The sequence below is a fragment of the Oratosquilla oratoria genome, chromosome 4, assembly GCF_046742065.1.
Source record: "Oratosquilla oratoria isolate Oo_2021 chromosome 4, ASM4674206v1, whole genome shotgun sequence".
Lineage (NCBI taxonomy): Eukaryota > Metazoa > Arthropoda > Malacostraca > Stomatopoda > Squillidae > Oratosquilla > Oratosquilla oratoria.
The window spans coordinates 22698997-22716496 of NC_134780.1; the positions used below are offsets into that span (position 1 = coordinate 22698997).

General features: G+C 38.5%; 1 protein-coding gene across 3 annotated transcripts in view; it reads right to left on the reverse strand.

The window, feature by feature from the left end:
- Positions 1-10576, reverse strand: part of LOC143024308 (uncharacterized) — a 43658-nt gene extending 33082 nt beyond the window's left edge. For all 3 annotated transcript variants that reach the window (XM_076183109.1, XM_076183107.1, XM_076183106.1), the window contains exon 1: positions 10486-10576. The gene's annotated coding sequence lies outside the window, so the exon portion shown is untranslated. The remainder of the gene's footprint in view (positions 1-10485) is intronic.
- Positions 10577-17500: the final 6924 nt, after the last annotated feature.

Below are 17500 nucleotides of genomic sequence, written 5' to 3' on the forward strand. Positions count from 1 at the left end.
TCTTACTAAGGTCCGGCAAGGCCAACATACCTTAACAAGGCCAGATTCTGGAAACGTTGTCTTTACCTGCCCAAGTATTGTGTTCAAAGAGCTGTGACACATTTACCATAATTACCGCCCTTAATTCCAGAACGGTTCGTCCGCGGAGCTTGAACAATAGGCGCTCCTGAGCGAACAGTTGTGGAGGCTGTGACAACACTTATAATTACGGTTGTAGATAACGGTCGGGGTTGAATTGTCACGGCCAGCCAGCCAGCCGGGGGAGGGTAGGTGGTTATGTAAGAGGGTGTGGTTGATATTATGTGCAACTGCATATTGCACGCAGACGAGAAGTCACTTGCGGGAAATTACGCAAGATACAGCTGATAGATTGCTGTGCTCATAGTTTCTGTAAAGTGCTTTGATGCTTGCTCTCTCTCTCTCTCTCTCTCTCTCTCTCTCTCTCTCTCTCTCTCTCTCTCTCTCTCTCTCTCTCTCTCTCTCTCTCTCTCTCTCTCTCTCTTCCTTTTTTTCCCCTCGGCATTAAAGAAAAATGTAGAAGGGGGTTTAGAACGCAATTTTTGCTTGTCATCTCCCAAAGAGGGAAATATATATACATATATATATATATATATATATATATATATATATATATATATGCATATATATATACTGTATATATGTATATATATATATATATATATGTATGTATGTATGTATGTATGTATGTATTCATCGCATGACAGAACATAGCTGAGGTTTTCTTTCAACAGAAACATGCGAAACATGCAGAACAAAAGGCGCGTTAACCACCTCTCCTAAATGGAGAGAAAAAATATATCTGTCTACCGATTGTGTGTGTGCGTGAGTGGGTGGGTGTATATTTATCTAGTTGTATTATACGGTAAAGGGAGTTATGCTCGTGGTATTCCGTCTTTGTATCTCGCAACATATAGTTTTTTCCTTAAATTCATTTATGGTATTTGCACACACTTTTGCTTCTTCCAATTTGTTCCAGACATCCACCACTCTGTGTGTGTGTGTGTGTGTGTGTGTGTGTGTGTGTGTGTGTGTGTGTGTGTGTGTGTGTGTGTGTGTGTGTGTGTGTGTGTGTGTGTGTGTGTGTGTGTGTGTGTGTGTGTGTACGTGTGTCTAATTTACTGACTTCTTCAGCTTAGTATTGAAGTGTCAAGTATGGTTAATAGTGGTCAAGGTTGTGGTGAGGTTAGATGTGGTAGAACGTGTGGTTAGTCTAGCTGAGGTATATTTTCTCTTGGGTGTGGTGAGGTTGGGCAAGTGTGATGTATAAGGAAGGCTTTATGATGTTGTCATCTTCATTAGAAGAACAGAGCTTTATTTACAATATTTATATGCTTCAGTATCTTTTTAATTTTCTATTATGTAATATTGATACCAAACGTCAATATTTATATATTTCAGTATCTTTATAAATACTTTTTATCATGCAACAATAGCAAACGTCAGTATTTTCAAATGGTATATGATTTTTTTTTTCATAAAGATCTTAGGCTGTTCAAGATATTCATCGACGACATCACGTCACAATTTTTTCTATCTCTGTTTTATACTTATGTTTTCAATATCTTTATACATATATCTTATTTCACATTAATACGAAACGTCAAAATTTTAAATAATTCAGTATTTCTTTTTTATATTTTATTATAAGAAATGTAGTCAAAAGGCTCAAGCTACTCATGAGCGACATGACGTCACGATTTTTATCGGTCTTATGGCACAAAACGTCATAATTTAATTTGTCTCGTATCAGGTGACCTGCTACATCATAAAATAGATTTATGATTTCACGGGATGATTAGAAACACGCTGTGGCTTGATTAATTATGATGAAATATGCCATCAAAATAATCCATTAAACAATAACGACGCGGTGTCGAGTCAATGATAGACTTGTGTAGAAAGCGTAGCCTTTTTAGACGTATAATCACATTGTAACTGAATCAGACGATTGGAATAAAGTATAGACGTGTTTCTCAATGATCGCAGCTGCGTTTAGTGTCAGGCATCAGAGCATGAATGTGTAAGCACGTGTGCAGTCTGTGAGAATTGAGAGAAGACAATTTCATCAACTTCAAACTTATTCAAATTAATTTTGAATTTGCGTTTCCACGCACCCAGACATTCCTCCTCTTTCTCTATCTCCTCCTCTTCTTATTCCTCCTCCTTCTCCTCCTCCTCTTCTAGACAAAGAATCTCCTTTTATCTGAACAGAGCCGTCTTACAAACGCATTACAAACATCTACAGAAATTACAAGATGATCTAATAGCACACTGGCTCAAGATGACGGTTTCTTTTGATGCTAGGCGACTCCTGTCGTAGTCTGCTCATCACCTTTTGACCTCTGAGATAGAGTCGCTGACCATCTGCTGTCGCCACTCTGTCCTCACCTCCTCCTCCTCTTCCTCCTCCTCCTCCTCCTCCCCCCCCCCATCTTACACTTTGGTCCTGTCTCGTTTTGTTTACATTCTTTCTCGATCTGTTTTCTTTCGGCTCTCTCTGCTCCTGCCAGGATACCTCCATCCACTTACAGTGGCAGAGTCCATCCTCTCTATATTCTTGTTTCAATTCCTCCTCTTCCTCTTTTTTTTTTCTTCTTTCTTTTCCTTTTCCTCCTCTTCCTCTACATTTTCTTTTTTCCGCTTCCTCTTCTTCTTCTTTCTCCTCTTTCTCTTCCTCTTCTTTCTCCTCTTTATTTTTTTCTTTTTCTTCTTACTTTTTCCTTTCTCTCTCTCTTTTTCTTCTTCTTTCGCCTTTACCTATCCTTCATTTTTCTCTTTCTCTTTCTCCTCTTCCCTCCCCTACTGCTCCTCTTCCTCGTCATCTTCTTCATCTTCTCTATTCCTCTTCTTCTTTCTTCTTCTTCTCTTTCTTGTCGTCTTCCTTTCCTCTCTTCTCTTATTTCTCTTCTTCCTCTTCCTCCTCTTCTCCGTCGTCTTCCATTCAACGCTCATTTTCCTCTTCTTCTTCCTTCGTCTTTTCCTCCTCCTCCTCCTCCTCTTTATTTCCCTCGTCCCTCTGTTCTTCCCCTTCTTCTTTATTCTTGTTTTTCTGACTCTTGTTTTTTTTTATCGCCTTCCTAATTCCCAATGCTAGTTTTGACCTTGTCCCTATTTTTCTTCTTTCCATTTCTTTGTTGTTGTTGTTTTATGTCCTTCCTCTCCTTTGTGTCTTTCTTCCTCTCCTTCTTCTTCTTCTTCTTCCTCTTTTTGTTTTCTTCTTCTTCCTCTTATCTTTCTTCTTTTTCCCCTTTCTCTCCTCTTTCTTCTTTTTCTTCTTCTTCTTCTCCTCTTTCTTCTTCTTCTTCTTTTTCTTCTTCTTCTGTTTCTTCTTATTCTCCTCCTCCTTCTTTTTCATCTTCCTCTTCTTATTCCTCTTTTTCTTCTTCCTCTTCATCTTTAACTTCCTCTTCCTCCTCTTCTTCTTTTTCTTCTTATTCTCCTCCTCCTTCTTCTTCTTTTTAGTCTTCATCTTCGTATTCCTCTTTTTCTTCTTCCTCTTCTTCTCCTTCCTCTTCATCATTAACTTCCTTTTCCTCTTCTTCTTCTTCCTCTTCTTCTCCAACTTTTTCTTCTTCCTACTCTTCTTCCTTTTCTCTTTCTTCTTCCTCATCCTCTTTAACTTCCTCTTCAACTTTCCTTTCTCCATCCTCTTCCTCCTCCACGACCCCTCCTACTACCACCAACTTTTATTCCACTTTCATTTCAACTAACTTTCACTTGTTTCACTCTCTTTCTGTCATTTCCGTTCTCTCCCCAGTCTCCCTAATTCTCATACTCCCTCTTTCCTCCATCCCCTCCTATCTCCTCCCTCTTTCCTCCCTCCCTCCCCTCCCATCTCCTCCCTTCTCTCCCTCCCTCCCTCCCTCCCTCCCTCCCTCCATTTCCCTTTCACTTTTGCTCCTACTCAGATCACGTTTTCTGTCGGTCTGACTCACGGAGTTATATGTGGTCTACTACTGTCTCCTCTTGTTCTTCCTCCTCCTCTCCTCCCTCTTCGTTCTTCTTTTCTTCTCCTGGTTATTATTTTATCCATCTGTAAATTAATTTCATTCTTGTTCTTTTGTTTTAGTTATCTATTGTGGCATTGTTTGAGTGATCAATTGGATGTGGAAAATGTCGTCTTGGTCGGTTCTAAAGATCTCGTTTTCTTTACGCATTCGAGTAAAAATGAAAAGTCACCTTTTTACGCGACATAAACAGTTTCTCACTCCAAATCGACACTTAAATTTGCAAAGAAATATATGCAACTGAAAAGCATGGAGTCAAATTGCACAGGAGTATTTAGGTCGCTTGGAAGAGAGGGTAAATTATATATCATGTTGAAACGGACTTTCGCGTGCATGGTGGGGTGAGCGGGAATACTCGCCTATCAGATGTCGTCGACATATTTCAGAATATCATTTCAAAGAAAAAAAATTGCAGTTGCAACCTTGTGAATATAATTATTTTTTACAATATATATATATATATATATATATATATATATATATATATATATATATATATATATACTGTACATATATATATACATATATGTATATATATATAATATATATATATATGTATATATATGTATATATATAATATATGTATATACATATATATATATATATATATATGTATATATATAATATATGTATATACATATATATATATATATATATATAATATATGTATATATTTATATATATATGTACATATATATATATATAATGTATATATATATATATATATATGTACATACATATATATATATATATATATATATGTACATATATATATATATATATATATACATATATATATATATACATATATATGTATGTATGTATGTATATATGCATATTAAAAAACACCCGTTTAGCTAACAACAACCATTCGCTCTAGCTCTCCATACACATAAGGCACAGGTGGCTGGCTAGACCACAGCTAAGTGTCTCCTGGGGAACAAAGACTTTTAAAACAAGATTATCTGCAGGTTAGGTTGCGTAACTTGATTTCGTGACTGTACCATCAAGGTGCTGTGAGAGGTAGACTGAAAACGATTTCGTAATGTTGGTTCTTAATACCAAAGGAAAAAGTTGTTTAGAATATCCAATATTAACATGTTAACATGCGAGAGAATGTCTGAGTGTGCATATGTGTGTGTGTGTGTGTTTGTGTGTATGTGTGTGTGTGTGTGTGTGTGTGTGTGTGTGTGTGTGTGTGTGTGTGTGTGTGTGTGTGTGTGTGTGTGTGTGTGTGTGTGTGTGTGTGTGTGTGTGTGTGTGTGTGTGTGTGTGTGTGTGTGTGTACGTATGCATGTGTATGTGTGCGTGCGTGTGTGTACATATGTACGTGTATGTGTGCATGCAATTTACCATGGTCTTGGATCACGTGCCAGACTTTTGACTGACTCCTATTACCATTCCAAATGCATTGCACAAGAGGGTACAGTAACGGCTAGCAGTATTACAATGGCTTTCAAGTATTAACCGTGACACGATCTCTGATTTGCAAAAGGATATCCCACGACCCTAACCACTACACCAGCAAGTTTTGTGTATGTGTATGTAAGTGCGTGTGTATATTTATTCTGGCTGAGAGTCGTACGAATTTATTATAGAGAATTGGATTCTTTTCAGATGGATTCTAATCCTCTTCGTTAAACGACTGGATTCCCTTTCTGGTAATTCGATCGTAAGTTAATTGCTCGCATAACGAGATTATATATAAACTTACAAAAAAGTCAAGATTGGAAATTATCGTCTTCTTTTCTTTCTTGACCGTGAAAATAAAATTGGCCAAAAATTGTATCGTAAATTATCGTAGACCAACAAACAAGACGTTTGTCTGAATGATATGTCGTCACCAGTTCAAAATTGTCATCCGATCAAATATGACAGTTTCTTCTTTCTTAAGCAACCTTTCCTATGTCTTTTATATACACTCGTTAATGGGTTATCACACTGGGCTCCCACGGACTTCACTAGCCCCGACAGTTGAGAGTTTGTTTGAGTAAAAACGACTTAAGTTACAATATCTTATTTTTCAAAACCCCAAATATTAAATCATCCTCCGTCATATATATAGCAAAGCTGAATGAACTAAGATACTGCAAATCTATACGAAAGTTAGACATATTTTGAAATGTTCTTAGAGAAGCCTAGGTTTCTGTAAGTGAAGTCCTATTCTAGTTATTCAACTGGAGGTTGGAGGTAGGATGTCGGAGGAAAAATATCCCAGTGTGATAACCAACGTGCGCCGGTGTGATACTCCAACGCGCTCCTCAACCTGTTACACCTCCACAGTATCAGCTACGTCTTTGCAGCTTTGCCCTCCACAATCTCCTCCACATCCTTATCGACCGCACCTCCAGTCATCAACCTTCTGCCTTGCCCTCCTCCATGCCCTCCAAAACTTGTTTACTCCTCAATTTTTCCTCCACACTCAAACCGCATTGGTTTCGTATTATCCACATTTGTTCCTCTATGGGTCCTACATACTCCAAGAATATCCTTATACATTCCTTCACCTAGTCGCCCTCGAATCCCTTGAAGTCCTTCTTAAACTGTACAAAATCGTCTTCCAGTATTAGTCACTTCAAAGGATTTCATAATACACGACCGGCGTACCAGCAGATATGAGCTGCCTTGATGAAAGTTTGTATTTTCTCTATATACTTTAATATATGGGGTAGCTCATCAGGTGAGATATTCACAATAGAAGCTTTAAAGGTGACACAAAAGTTTCCAAGAACTTAATCTGTTTTTATTCAAATCCTGAATAACCTAGAGGTCTCTCTCTTAAGTTTAAGAAAACCGTCTAAATTTAACCCAAAAAAGAAAATCTTCTAAGAAGACACACGATCTTCAAGGGTTCTTCCGGACTATTTTTCAACATTCCAGCACCTTCAGGTCTCTCTTCAATTGAATAAAATCTCTCTGACAACAGCCAGAATATTATTTTCTAAAATGTCAAATGTATCTGGAAGGCCAATGAAAAGGCTAATCAAGACGTCCTGCATAGTACAATGGTAGCGTCGTTGTCTTGTAGGTAACCAGTCGCATAGCCAATGTCTTGAATCCTACTGACAGAGCTACTTAATCCATATATCAGAACTCCACACACCTAACCTAACCTAAGTTGATCATCCTTCAAGACTTTCTTAACTTTTTTCTGACCTCGGTACTCCCCTGTAGTCAGGTGTAGGTAGTCAACCACCCTAACACCTGGTTAATGGGACTACAGCTGCCGTATTACTACAATTATCAAATCGGTTTCTTCAAGAGGGTAATTACAAGGTAACCTCCTTCAACTCTACAGATTTTATACACACGGGCTCAGATCTGAAGAGAGGATGATTGAATTATGGCTCTCAACTGCGTGAAATTGCCTGTTCTAAACCAGAATAAAGACTTTAAAGCATGACAAGACGGATTACCAGACCCTGACACAAATTTACAAGACTTTGGTGACCTTTAGATTTGTCACTAAATGTTGGAACACCACATTTCTGTTCTTTTTTGTTTCCGGTCAATTACTGTATCGGCTATGCTAGGCATTATATAATTTGATCCCATTAGATTATGTAATACTAATTTAGCATATAAATAAATGGAGCTAAATTGTGTAGTGAGTATGCTGTCGTGATTTAATGAATAAAGAATCGAAAAACTGAATTTCAAACCATGACGTCATGTCGTCAGAACTCTGTGTAACCGTTTAGTTCTTTTGAAAGATAAGACATTTTTTCTCCTGTTCTGTTATCGTGTTCTACATAATTTCTGTTTCTACAGAACAGTTTCCAAAATTCTTTCCTTTGTTCTTGAACGTATCAATCAGATATTCTTAAAAAAAAAATTATTTTATGTTTGGAAATTTGTCAATGAGGTGATTGGAGTGGAAAATTCACTTTGGTTGTTTTTTCGAAATCGTCATTTTTGCAAGCCCCTTTCGCTGAATAAAATTGTCTGGCAGCAACGTTAAAAATATATAACTCATGAACAGCAATGAGAGGGTGAACATCACATACCTATGTGACTGACAACTATATCACAACTCAAATTGTGAGATCACAATGGATGTATTCACATTACATTCGATTAACACATATCTTAAACTGATATTCACATAACTGGTATGTACATTCATACCAAAAGTACTTTCCCTCTTATAAGGAGGGTGACCTATTCAGAGCTCACACATACTCACTTCATACACATTAGAACCCATTAAACGTCCCTCCCATCCCAACGTCTCGTGGAAGAAAGGTCATCCCTGCACCCCCCCTCACCGCTCAGGTCAAAGTCAATGCAATGAGGTAGAGTGCTTCAACAGCAGGGCACGACAGCTGACCCCCTCCCCCTCCCACCCGACCTCATCCACTCGGATAATTTCATTTCTTCATCCATTTACGACCATTTTCGATTTACTCTCTCCCCCCTCTCTCTCCCTTGCTCTACAGATATTCCTCTTGCATAACCCCCGTCACCCCGTCTGTCCTCCGCGTTCAACCCTGACATATGTTTTCTCCAGATCTATGAAAGCTCAAAAGACATTCTTGCCCAAAAAAACTTGTTGCATATTTCTCTTACTACAAAAACTTGGCATGCGCGTTCGCTTTCTCTCCTTAACCCACATTGCTCTTCCTTAATTACTCCCTCTCTTCCCCTCTCAGTGAGCACCCTCCTATGCACCTTACAAACTACACTTTTAAAACGGGCCCTACGTGATCAATATTATTGCGCAATATTCCGTATTGTACAGTATCATTGGTGGTGTAGGGATGGTAGTGAAGAGGGACACGTGTTTGACCTGTGCATTTGATGTCTTCAATATATTGTGTCATTCTTCAATACCATTCCAACACTGTCATTAATATTGCACAATGTGGAATATTGTGCAATGATATTGATCGTACAGGGCCCGTTTAATAGGCTGAGCCCTCTAAAATGACTACATTAATACTTGTCCCCTTTCTTCGTGCATTTTGGAACCATACAAGCACTTCCCCAATCCACCAGTACAATTCCTTTCCCCAGACATACATTCAATAATCTCACTATAGTCCTTGCGCTTCAAGGAGTCCGTTCAGGGTGTGGTGTACGTCGTGAGCCATTGTGCCAAATTAATCTAAGTACATGATTCTTTCTCTCTTATTTCCCATTTATGTGCTATTTGATTTTATATATATATCCTGTATATAGTGGACGAAGCTGTTCAGTATATAGTGAGTATCACTTTTAAAGATTATAACAACGATCTAAGTCAAATCTATAACACGTGGTAACAGCGCTTTCCACCCCCCACCCCCATGTTGCCACGCCGAGGAGGTATCACAGGTGAGACAGATGGGCTGGATAAAAAATAGCACATAGATGGAAAAAAGAGAGAGAGAGAGCGAGAGAGAGAGAGAGAGAGAGAGAGAGAGAGGCGTGTACTAAGGTTGATTTGACAAGACGTATCCCACACTCTGAATGGACTCCATGGAGAGTACAGACTATGGCACACTTCCTCTCCTTAGACACACATTAAACAATCCCACCAGTCAGTACACTATAACTACTACTCCCTTTGTCAGATACTCTATTTGACAGCCATCCAACCCAGGTGCCTTACCACCTTTCATCTCTTTTAGTGTATCCTCTTCCATTGCCACAACCAATCCTTCCAATCCTGATTTAGTACAGATGTCGTAATAAGTTTTTATACACTTTTTGCTTGCTTATGTTGCTTTGAAAAAAAGATAAATTAATATATAACTGAAAATTAAATCTCCCTTGAGGATTTTGGTCATCTGGGAGCCATACTCGTAGGTAATATAACACACACACCCCTTTTTAGGGAGAGAGTTATGGCCTAATTGACCCCTCCCACCACTTTCCAAACAACAAAATGGGCTAATCCTTCCAATTTGACCTTCTTTTTCTAACTAAACCATATTTTTATTAACTGCCAAAACAGCGTGGAAACATTCGATCTCAAATGAAACTTAGGAAAGTTATTTTCTTCTCGAAATTCAGAACCGACTGAAATTGTTGCTAAGTCCCTCCCACATCGAAATCAAACTTAAAGACTCATATCTTTTTCTTTTTCCCGAAAATGTGTAAATATAGATCACTTTCTCTATCAAGAGTCGTTAAAATCTCCAATATTTTTAATAAACCAGAATAATACAAAATGCTTATGTTATTTGTAATTTTCTTTATATATTAGAGAGTTGCTAATCTTAAAAGGTTCTAACAAAATAATAATAAAGATTAATTCATCAATGTGACAAATTTCGCTGAAATCAAATTCCCATTTTCCTTCGTGATAATTGCAATGGATTTATATATCGTTATCAATAATCCTATTACCTATAATAATACACTTCAATAATTATAAAAAATATATTTCAAGAAGAGCCAGTGAGCACGCATATAAATAAGTAAGTAGATAGATAAGTAGGTAGGTGGGAAAGTAGGCTTGAATTGAACTCACCAATCGGAAAGAAGCGAGAGCGCAGAGGAACAGTCCTTTCGTCAAGACGTCTCACTGAGCACTGACGCTGCTGCCTCCAGTTCTGTTGGGCTACCAGTCCAGTCTACTCAAATGTCCCGCATGCACGCACGCACGCACGCACGCAATCTTGTTCGGATTGTATCTACTGTATGTCGTGTTTGTACAAGCATTTGTTGAACGATAACTACCAATGTTCATTCATAAAATGTGTACTGTTTGAGACAGATTATAGAAAGACAAGAGGGAAATACATACACACACACAATACCTATTGTTATTCCTTTTGTGTGTATATATATATATATATATATATATACATATACGTATACATATATATATATATATGTATATATATATATATATATATATGTGTGTGTGTGTGTGTGTGTGTGTGTGTGTGTGTGTGTGTGTGTGTGTGTGTGTGTGTGTGTGTGTGTGTGTGTGTATGTGTGTGTGTGTGTGTATTCACTTGGTCTTTGGATCACGTGTTGGACTCGTGATCGACAGCTATTTCCCTCCTGGAAGAGAGCTCAGAGCTCGTAGGTCCGATCTATGGGTAATGCTATGACCTTGCACACACACACACCCCCAACTCCCCGCCCACGAGAGTCAGAGTAACGACCCGAAGCGCAGCGGTACCGAAATAATTTCGGCCCTGGGCAGGATTCGAACCAAGAACTGCGGGCCACTGTGGTGGCAATTCAGCGCTCTACCAACTACGCCACCGAGTGGCGTGTGTGTGTGTGTGTGTGTGTGTTTGTGTGTGTGTGTGTGTGTGTGTGTGTGTGTGTGTGTGTGTGTGTGTGTGTGTGTGTGTGTGTGTGTGTGTATATTTATGTATATATATATTATATATATATTTATTATATTATAAATATATATATATGTATATATATATATATATATATATATATATATTCTCATTCCTCGAGTTTTTTTTTCTTCCATTTCTTCACTTATTCTCCTTCTCTTCTTTTATCCACTTTTATTTTATTTCTCTTCAATTCATTCTTAACCGTCTGTGTACTGTACTCTTTCTGTTCATATTTCTCCCTTTTCTTTTTTCTACACATTCACTCCCGTTCATTCGGATTACGGTAAAATATTCAGGGCTTCTTTGACCTCTTTTTTTATTATCATTATTTTGTCAGCTTTCTGGGGGGCAAATCTAGGCTAGAATTGCAGCCCCCTCCCTTAAAATTACCATCACTGGGCATATACCCCCTGTCCCCTCTCATGGGAAGCCCCTGCCTCCCTAGCCCTATAAACTAATTAGCCCTGCAAGATTAATTCCTATAATTTGCTATACTGATAAAATATCATTCATACAGAGTACATACATACATATACCAAGGCTTTTTCCCCCTTACAAGGGGGGTAGCCAAAAAGAAAAAGGCATAAAATCATTCCCACCCATTCCATCCCTGAATACACTCCACACCCCTCCACCCTCCCTCTTACCTCCCTCATACAGAGTAAATGTATAAAAACATACAAAAATCTCAATGTCAAAAGCTTAGATTTTATAGACAGGTCAAGAAACCAAAAAGGACATTTGATGGCATTTATACAAGAGGCACTTAATGAAGCACAGATAGCGTATAACTGTTTGTGCACAATTTTAAACACAGATACAAATCCACACACTCGCTTCACACAAACCCGTTTATCACCTCTCCCCTTCCTCTCTCTCTTCTCCCTGATTCCCTTGACCGTTTGGCCCTGAATAACGACACGACATGACACGACCATGGGCGACACAGGACGACAGGGAATGACATGACACCACCCGCCGTGTCGCGCATAATTTCGATGTCTGAAGACTACGAAGTTGTCTTGGGTTCGGCACCGGACTTGACCTCAAAACATAGACGACATGGCGTCATCAAAGCTCTCGACGCGACCTAAGTTGACCCGAGACTATCGTGAATTTGGTAGAAGTCCAACACAAGCCAATGCCTGGGAAGTCTTTGGGTAAATTCTCCCTCATGAAAGAGGGTATCCAATCCAGGTCCCTCGCTTACTGATCCATCCAACCTCTAAAGCCAAGAGAGCGGGAGAGAGAGAAGGAGAGAGAGCGAGAGAGAGAAAGAGATAGAGAGAGAGAGTGATGGTAATACACTGCAGTCATCATCGACAAACTATTACGTCAAAATAAACATCAAAGAAGCTAAAATGAGAACGCCCTAACAAAGGCAGTTCTGCAGAGCAAACCTATCACAAATGTGGCCTATGTGGGGAGAGAAAGCAACCTAAGAATGACTGGACTCGATTTTTTGATATTCGAGTCTTTTTTGGGTTTTCAAATTTAGTGACTTCAAGAAAACCTTACCTCTTGATGTCAGACGACCTGAAGAAAGCAGGAAAAGATTTTACTTATTTCAAGAACTAAAGAATTATTTTGTATTTATTTTAAATGTTGATCATAAAAAATTACATTGAAAAGCTATTAGAAGACCTTTTTTTAAAGAATAGAAAAAAGTATATATGCGTTCATGGGATCTGTAAGAACTTGAGACTTCTGTTGTTCCGAAAGGGAAGACGAAGACCAAGACGTAAGAGGAGCCTCCCACAAAAGTTCTGATCGATGTTGAGGTTCTTCAAGTGTCCCTCTTGAAGGCGAGGATCCTTCCAGTAAAAACCGAGAACCCAAGGTCTGGGATAATGGTTCCAGAAAGTTAAAGAGAGAGAGGGAGAGAGAGAAAGATGTCGAGCTACTGGGAGCCCAAGATCCCAAGAACTACCCTGACCCTGCAAGAGGTCAGAGGTCACCAGAAGGAGATCGGACATGATGGAGACTCGGTCAGACGATCTGACCCCATCGCCTGCACCAGATCTCCTAAAAGGGAAGATTTGGAGAGCCGGTGGCGAGTTTTTTCCGAGGTCGACTTCTCATGTCACTGATGCTGCTGGTCTTGCCCTGCTGTTGCCAACCGCTGCTGCAAACTGATACTGCTGTTGCTGCTGTTCCAACTGCTAGATGCTGCTGCAACCGATAATCGTTGCCTCTGCTACTACTCAATGCTGGTTTTGCTGCTACCTGCTGTCGTTGTTACTGTTCCTAATGCTGGTATTGTCTCTGCTCCTATTGCTGTTGTAACTGCTACCTGCTACTTTTCCTGCCAAATGTTTGGTTCTTGTTATATGCTGCTGCTGGTGCAATAGCATAATGCTTGTTGCTGTTGCTGTATTGCTGTATGCTGCTTCTAGGTATTAATGCTTGACACTGCTACTGTTTGATGATATCACTTGCTGCTGTTATGTGTCACATGCTGGAGCTGTTTGATGCTGACAAATGCTGAAGCTGTTTGATGCTGATAGATGCTGTTGCCGTCTCTAGGTAGTAATAGATGGTGCTAGATTATGCTGTTTCTTGTACTCTCGCTAGATGATGCTGTTGATCTTATTGCTTCTGCTAGCTGCTACTCGCTTCTACTGCTGTTGTTACTAGCTTCTGATGGTAGCTGCTTTTTGCTAACTGCTCCTGTCACTAATATCTGCTGTTGCTTCTGCTGCTAGTTGTTGCTGTTTTAAGCTTCTCTTGACCACTGATGTTCGTTGCTGATAATGAATCTGCTTCTAGTGTTACTTTCCCATATAAAAATAAAATAAAAAATAAATTATAGAATTTTCCCAGAAAGAAAAGAACGCAAGAATGTAGGACATGCACACACCCACAAATATATATATACATATATATATATATATATATATATATATATATATATATATACATATGTATATATATATATATATATATATATATATATATGTATATATATATGTATATATATATGTATATATATATATATATACATATATATATGTATATATATATATATATATATATATATATATATATATAGTGTGCTAGGCGTAGCTGTTTTGTCTGGTAATGCTACTTATGAACTCTAAGGCCTTGGCTGATCACAGAAACGGTTCTCATGTTTTTATTCATGCCGTTACGTATTTGCCTGTTGCTAAGTCGGCCTGAGATGAGACATCTTGATCGATCTGTGTTGATTAAAATCTAATCATTTTCTCTCATCTGCTGCAGAGTGAAAGGTTTTTGTTAGAAAATAATTATGTTGAGCAGGTTAAACCAGTTGAATGGTTTAAGGCGTTGTAGGTGTATGGGATAGTTGAATGTGAAAGTAAACTTCATCTCTTGTTGCAACTGGATAACTGAGGTGATTTCATGGCGCGCTGGTTTGGTACGGACCTCGACTTTACATCTTCCCACCCTCTCACTTTCAAGCGTTTTCACTCCTCACATTAGCCATTTGGTAACCGTATCGCATGACACATTATTAAAAAAGCTGTTGCAGCTTTTCAAGGCTGTAGGAATTACAGAACACGGGAGAAATAATGTAGAATATGGTGAACTTCCTCTGAACCTCCCAGCTCGTGACGTCATAACGCTCGCTGATGTCGATTGGCGGGAAACTGGGCGTCCTTGCTCCTGCCTCCACCGTTACAGTTTCTCGACAGGCGGTCGAGATATTCTTTATCGTTTTAAACACCAGATGGACTATGTTGCCGGACAAATATGATCAAGTTTTTGCCTCCATCTACTCTACGGTCCTCACACGGTCCTTCCTCATCTATATATATTTTTTCATTGACCTTATGCAATTTTGTGGGTGAAAGGTGTTTTCTAAATCCTTTCCGCTTGCAAAGAGAAGAGAATCAAATGCTGCTGACGTAATGCATAATGGGAAATACGCTATTTCTGTCAGTTTGAATCCTGTATGCTTAATAATGTTTATCTTAATTTCTTTAATATTTCTACTACAGAAAAAATTTCCAACACATTAATAAAATCTTCTGCTAGCAGCTAGAATGAACGTGTAATTCAGATATCACAATTAATTCATAAATATATCCTGGCATCTAGAATATAGGAGTAAAATATTAAAAAAGATAAATTACACTCAGATATATTTCTCAGTAATTAATATAGTCTTTCTACCAATGTAGTTACTAATCTATACCAAGGTCCTGTAATGTTGACATTTCTGAATGCATTTCCTCGACATTCGACATAACGTAACTATTCGCACGCTGACGTCATTCCCCGCCGTTTCCTCCGGACAAACTCCCATACAGTCACCCTTCCCATCCCAAATAGCTATCAACAGGATCAGTCGACTCTCTCTCTCTCTCTCTCTCTCTCTCTCTCTCTCTCTCTCTCTCTCTCTCTCTCTCTCTCTCTCTCTCTCTCTCTCTCTCTCTCTCTCTCTCTCGCTTTGTATACACCAAAATAGAAAATAAATAAAACGATGAATACATAAATTTTGTTCAGATAGATTCAGTCGTCAAAGAAATTTTGTTGTTGGTGGTAAGGGTCACCCACTGCCAGGGGTACCCGGGAAAGGGTCAGGTCCAATACCTGATTGCGGTTCTCTCTTCCTCTTCCTCTTCCTCTTCCTCTTCCTGTCCCCCCTCCTCATCCTCTTCCTCTCCCTCTTCTTTTTCTTCCTTATCCTCTTCCTCTTCTTCTTCCTCATCCTCTTGCTCTTCCTCTACCCGTTCCTAATCTTCTTCCTCTCCCTCTTCCTCTTCTTCCTTATCCTCTTCCTATTCCTCTTCCTCTTCTTCATCCTCTTCCTCTTCTTTTTCATTTTCATTACCGTTCCTTTTCCTCTCCCTTTCTCTTACTCTTCTTCCTCCTCATCTTCCTCTTTCTCTTTTTCTTCCTCTTTTTCTTACTCATCCTTTTTCTCTCCTTCTTCTTCTTCTTCCTCTTCTTCTTCTTCTTCTTCTTCTTCTTCTTCTTCTTCTTCTTTTTCTTCTTCTTCTTCTTCTTCTTCTTCTTCTTCTTCTTCTTCTTCTTCTTTTTCTTCTTCTTCTTTCTCTCTTTTTTCCTTTTTCTCTCATTCTTCCTCTTCTTCCCCATCTCCTTCTTTCTCTTCTTCTTCCTCTCTCTCTCTTTCCCTTCTTCTTCTTCTTCCTTCCGCTCTTCCTCTCTTTCTCTTCATCTTCCTCTACCTCTTCCTCTTCATCCTCCTCTTTCTCTTTTCCTCCATCTTTCTCATACCTCTCATGTTCTTTTTTCATCTTTCTCCTTCTATTCGTTTTCCTCTTCTTTTTTCTTTTTTTTTTTTCTTTTTCTCCCTCTTCCTCTTGTTGATGGTCCAGACTCCTTTCTTTATATAAAAAATAATTTAATTTTCTTGTATTTCATCCATGTTTCCATGACTGAGTTCTGGAAAAAAGTTTTGGAAAAAATCCATCTGTGAAGATGGAAATTTTATTTATTTATTTATTTCTAAATACGTTACAATGTTTAGCGGTTTTTTAGAAATTGTTTCTTCTTCTTATAATTGAACGAAAGTCACTGGGAATTCAGACATAAGTAATTCCCTTTCCCACAATAGTTCGTTTCATACGCTTTTCATAAAAGATAACTTCGTCATGGATACTGTCCCTAGCATTTTTCGTTCATCTCAAATATATATATTTTTCTTTATCGTGCCATGATACATTCACATTTTTTCTTCTTATATTTATCAAATGCACTTTTTGGGAAATGTTTACGAAACCAAAAACATCTCCTTGTTCATCTCAAATATATTTTTTTCCTCTTTATCAGGTCTCGTTACATTTACTACAATTATCTAATTATCCTCATTTTAGCTTTGCTTTTCTTGGCAAAGTACCTCCTGTCTTTTCTTTTTATTTCTAACCTTGTTATCTTTAGTAAATGTACTTCTTGGGGAATATTTACGAAAACAAGGGCTTGCCCACGTTCATCTCAAAAATATATGTTTTCTCTTTATCGGGTCTTGTCACATTTACTACAATTATCTAATCATTTTCTTTTTAGCTTTTCTTTGCAAAGTATCATCCTGTCGTTTCTTTTCATTTGTAACACTGTTATCTTTATCAAATGTACTTCTTGTTGAATGTCTACAAAGCCAAGGGCTCGCCCACGTCTGGGGGGAAGTGCAAGTTTCGTTTCCTTGAGCGAGCGGCAGTTCCAGACGAACGG